Source organism: Rissa tridactyla, chromosome 5, assembly GCF_028500815.1.
Source record: "Rissa tridactyla isolate bRisTri1 chromosome 5, bRisTri1.patW.cur.20221130, whole genome shotgun sequence".
NCBI classification, from domain to species: domain Eukaryota; kingdom Metazoa; phylum Chordata; class Aves; order Charadriiformes; family Laridae; genus Rissa; species Rissa tridactyla.
This window is the reverse complement of record NC_071470.1, coordinates 80,413,777-80,419,776: the sequence shown is the minus strand read 5'-3', so window position 1 is coordinate 80,419,776 and position 6,000 is coordinate 80,413,777.

Sequence of the window (6,000 nt, the reverse complement as noted above, 5' to 3'; positions counted from 1 at the left end):
CGAGCCCCACAGCCACTAATTTAGCACCACATTGTGACTCCCTCTGTTTCTTTCCATTTGCCTCAAGCAAAGTCAAGTTCTGGTGACCTTTTTTGGCCAATATATATGAAATTGGTTCGTGTGACCTCGGTACTGTTTTGCACAAAGCATTAAATTTCTTGTACAAAGCAAATGGTACAGTCTGTTGACCATGAATTCCTACGACTGGGCTTAAGTTGGTTTGTCTATGCATTGATGAATAATTAAGTGTGGGACTAAGTTTTGTTGAAAAGGGAAACAAACGTTTTGTTTAGTTTTGTTGCAAAACATTGCTAATTCAGGGGCTATTCTGCTGCTAAGCAGAAAAAGGAAATCTTTAAGCAATGAAAACAATTATGATATTTAGCGGTTCTCGGTTCTCCTCCTTAGCCAGGATTCTTGTAAAATGAAGACAACACCCCTCTATGGCTCCACGCGCAACAACAATTAGTAAAGCCACCTGTAACGTGCTATATTATCCTACGCAAAAGAGCACATGTGGTGGTTAGAACAGACACTCGATACAGAAGGCAACATCTCTCTTATATAGACTCTTCTTACAAAGCCACTTATGAAATTTTAAGAATTGCTCTGAATGCCTTGCTTACTTTTCCAGCAGAGATGTTTTCTTCCTGTGCTAACGCAAGACAGATTTCCACAGAACGCCAGCTGAGTGCTAACATTTGTTCTTTACAACATATCCCTCTACAGATGAGACCAAATTCTGCTTTCCTCCTCATTTTGGCAACTTCTGTGTAAGTAACAGTTGCACAGCGTCATTCTGAATCACAAGTTTTGCTTACGATCTGTAGAATATATCTCATGTTAGACTGCTTTTCTTCCTTAACGCTGGAATCCTCATGCTTTATTATCTACAGATACACAGGGTGGGTATCAAACAAAACCTAAGTCAGCTCTTCCCACGAAAGTTTTGTTTTCCCTTCACGCACATGGAGCACTCCTGAAGTGTTTATACAAATGAAAGGAAATCTCTTATCACATTCTTTGCTCATGTGGGTCACCTCAAATGCGAAGTGCAAAATTAAATTCCTACAAACAGTGAAACAGTTTATTTCTCTTTCTGCACTCTGCTGCACTTCACCATGCGCACAATGTGGTAATTGCTTTTGCTTGACTTGTTCAAACAGCCATTTTCATGATGTGACAGCTAGGGCACTAATATATTTATGCCCTTTGTAATCGGCCAGCACTGCTTGTAATTAGGTGCAAAGTTAATTAAGTGCAATACATCTAATAACTGCCTGCCAGTAATTGTAAAGTTTGATTTAGCACATGAACTGTCAAGGTGTCAGAATGGTGTGTTAAAAAATAAGTTGCTAACAGAAAAACAATCTTGCCACAAGCCAGAGAAAAGCACTGTGACAGTTGAGTCAGCTGAGAAAAGGAAAAGATATTCAATACTTACTATTTCCGACACTAGGAAATGACCCCACCTGCATGTTGATAAATTGTATCTTGCTTTACCGAACAACAAATCGAAATATGTTTTTACTTACCAACCAATGTCTTCTCTTATAGATAACCCTCCCCTTTAAAAGCTATACATATGGTATAGAATTTTTTTAAGTCTGTAAATGTCAGTAAGAGAACAGATTTAATTTAAAAAAAACCCTAATGCATAAAGGTGATTATAAAAAACCCAAGGTGGCCCAGAGAGTCACATTTCATGTTTGGGTACTTGGTTTTGTTCGTTTCTTTTACTGCACAAAATACAGCTTTTCTTCTTCTGAACATAAGAGAACGTTATACACATCCCATACTTATATATAATACTAGTGTAAATAACTATGGTTTAGTTGTTTGTGCTTTAGTTAATTTCACGATTTCAATTCTTCACCTGGGAAAAACCATGTTGTTCACGATTTTATTCACTACGGGGTATCCTTTCTCCAAAGCACAGTTTCAAACTACTTGTGTTTTTATTTACCTCTTCAGTTTTCTTGAAAACCAGCTCCTCTCCTAACGATTGATCACGTCTTCTCCATGAGCACATTGGGAGTTTTCCAGCTTCACATTCTTCTTTCTTATATTCAACTTCGATTTGCTCAAGCGTTCCCTTCACCTCCGTCCCTGTATGGCATGAACCGTAAAATGTTCTTTTCCTCATACTAGGCAGTCAGGGCAGGTTTGCGCAAAAGCACAGCTGGTCAGTGGGGAAAAAGAAAAGAAAAAGAACAAATGACACACATTCTATACACAGAATAATTTAGGACTAGCTGTACATCAGATTAGAAGGGGCAGTGAGCACAAATGACGAGTTACGTATGTGCCACAGCAGCACAAAAGACGTGCACAGTTCAATAATACTTTGATTATTAACACACTCACGGATGTACGGAGCTCAGAAAGTGACACCTATAAGATACCAAGACGGAAAGCACGGACAATGCTCCGAAGCTTTTTCGGGCCAGCGGATGCAAATGAATTGATGGAAATTGCACACATATAGGATAGCCCCCAAACCTTGAGAAATAACCTAAGTTCAAGGACAACATTGCTACTTGCAAAGCAATCACCAGTAAAGCTTTCTTTCTAAAATACTTCACAAAAATCAATGTCAGATAAGCTAATCTTTGTGGTTAGTTATTATGAACTGATATTTGATCAGGGAAATTATGCCCTAGATTGACATGAAATTAATAATGCTTGTTGTGTGGTGCCCGATGACAAAGGTAAATGCTAATCGCTCTGAAATCCTAATGATTGCCAAAGTACTCTTCCGAGCTTTGATTAGTGCTTGTGTTGTGCAATTATGCTTTTCTATAATTACTGTGAATTACCATCATGATATTATTATTCTCATATTTTTTTATTCCTCTGAAATCCTCAAAATTTCCTGCAGCTAAAAATGGATTTCATTTGCATTATCACAAGCTTTGATTGTTTAATGAAAAATAATTCCATGCAGACCCTCATGTTAAATTGTCCATTTAAAATTTCCCTGTTATCTAGATTATGTTGAAGTGCCCCTTCTTTCATTTATCATTTGCCTTTATTATCACAATCACTGCCCCCGCTTCATGCTAGATTTCAGAGAGAAGGGAAAAATGAAAGACATTTTTATTCAGATCCCTGTCTTCTGCCTGGGAGCCCTTTCTCTGCACGTTCTCCCTGTTCCTTACAATTCCTTATTTGGAAACCTTAAAAATACCACGACTTCGGAAAATGTGCTAGCTTTGCTAAAAATAGGATTTTGTTTGGTTGCGGTAGGGTCTGCAGAAGGCCACCTTGGACTTGTCTAAGGCTTAGAACCATGCCCTCGGCGAGATGACCAAGGGCCATCCTTGCCTGTACCTGATGGCTGCTGGGTATTTCCCTCTTAATAAATACACCTGAAGGGGCAACGTGCACTTCTTAGGAAGGTCCATCTCTGCTCGGGGCACAGCTACGTCCGCCTCACTACCGACATGTTTTTGGCAACTGTGGATAGCTTCATGGTTTTCAGACCTGTAGTGGCTTTAAACTTCAAAGATTAGACTAAAATGACGACCATTTTTTCAAAATGAGTCCTCATTTCAGTTTCCTCAATTTGAAGCAAATTTCAGGACTGGTTTTCAAGGTGTTCGCACTCCCTGTGAGCAGTATTGATCAACGTATCGTTAATCAGATGGCTACTTAACAGCCTTGCGGAAAAAAAAAATACGATATTACCTCACCTTCAGAAATTAAAAAATAAATAAGCAAGCCATTTGTTTGCATGTTTCCCAATGATTTTTGTTTATGCACAGGAAAATATAAGACTCAAAGTATTGATTTTTGGAGTCTTTTTTTTTTTCCCATCTGTAGACATTAATTGATTTTTTCTTTTTTTCCTTTCTCAGTAATTTTACAGTACATCTGATGTCTTACGAAGCGATGGTGGTTTTTGAAGGCTTCCGAAAGCCTCACACCATGGCAGCTTGCAAAACATGAGCGCAACCATGTTGCGGGAGAACACTCAAAGCATGTACTCAGCAATGCTGCAATGAAAATGTAGCTTAAACCATGCTCAAGGCTAATCTTCAAAAAACTTTTTAGGAGCAGAAAGGAAGAGCAATTGACTCCAGTTTTCTGGATACTATATGGATTTCAAAATGTGTGTCGTACCAGAACCAGCAAAATCCACCCAAAAGTCAAGCTGCAAAAGTTGTGGGAAATACGGGTTTGGATAGGAGCCTCTCAGAGGCATTGAGTTTAATACGTGTAAGAAAAACACCAGATAGACATGACCTTCAAAATTAAAAAGTACGAAAGTATCCCACAACCTAAAGCAGAGTTCATCTGATATCTGAAATCACTGGTGCATGAAGCGCATGTATGTTTGAATAGATGGACGAAAGGAGAGACACAATCTATTCTTCAAAATTTAGCAAAATTCAGTTAACTTTTTCTCGGTTTACACAGAAAGTTTTAAATTCTGTTGCAACAAAAATGGAAAAATCTTGTGACCTTCACACAATTTTGATAGTCTTATGGTCTGCTGTGCATGTTGCTCAGTCTAGCTCAAGTTCACCATCATTTTGCTGCCTCTATATTAAAAGCCTTCACTGCAGTATTTCTACAAAAAGACTAATTCAGTTATTTTAAAACTACTTTGTGATGTATTCACAAATGTTGGACTAGAAGAAGACGGTCTAGATAACTAAATTTATATTATGTATTTCACTACCTACCCACAGAATAGTATTTTGTTATTTTGTCTCCCTCATTTCTTTCCAATCTTTTTCAACTGGTTCCATTTTCACCTCATATATGCATCTGATTTTCCTCTCACATGCACACAAGTCTCCTATGCAAAGTGTTAATGTAACACGTGTGGTCGCAATTTCACGCTTGTAATATTCAAATAGGTTTGAAGTTAGTCAGAATAAGTTTGACCATGCCCGTCCGTACACTGAAGGAGACGAAAGCCTGAATCAGATGAAGGAAAACAACCATTTAAAAAAAAAAAAAATCTTATAAAAGGGTATATATATCACTTAAAGATTTGTTTTCATTTTCACCATGGATGAAGCAAATGGAGATATTTCATCTATAACTTTATCATGATGTGTGGAAAATTGAGCCCACATTGAACATCTGTAGCTTGCATCTTTCAAAGCAGTGCTGCAGCAGAAAGATTTCATACTGATAGCTAAAGAATGTTGGGTTTTGACGCAGCAATGTACACTCACGAAACCACGCCTTCTAGAACCTTCCTAGATGAATCATGGTTCCACTGGACCGTGTACATGTCCTGATGAGCACGTGCTCGTGGCCATCTCCAGCACTGCCTTAGATATCGGTTCGGAATCTCCCAACCCAGCTACGGCTGCCAAGTGAATGAACGTGGCAGTGACCCTCATCGTAAGATCAGCATCTTTCATCCCAGTCTGCTTCATATCAGTTCTACTTGAAATCACACTCTATTAGGAAGGGCTGTTATTTTTAGGTACTCAAAACAATGCTACACAAACAAACAAGGAGGAACAAGTCATGCATTGGGCATTGACCTTGCCAGTGAGCCAACCTTCTCCAACTGGAACCAGTATAAATATAAATTATTAGAGAAGCTCCCACCCGTACTTCATGGAAAGTTCCACTCTACCACCCACATGGTCACTGCCCCTTCTTACCCCTCATATGGGAGGTCAGCACAGATCCTGCTTGTTTCAAAATTTTTCTTTTATATTACAGATCAGCTTCAAGAGCCTAGGAGAGGAGCTAATCCTACACACATGTGCCTCTGGTGAGATGGCAACTGTCCCTGGCTAAGGAATTAACACCCCTTTTAAAGTTATCCTCTTTATTCTGAGCTTCCAACAAACAAATCAAATCCAGCATTTAGCAACTGAATGTTTCACATCACCAAAAGCCCTTTCAGCTCTTGAAGCTGTACACACTGTCTGCTAGAATAACCTCAGGCATTCTGTGACAATTGAATTATAACCAGTGACACCCTCTTTCCCATCCCATTGCACTGAGTTACCTCCACTGTCTACA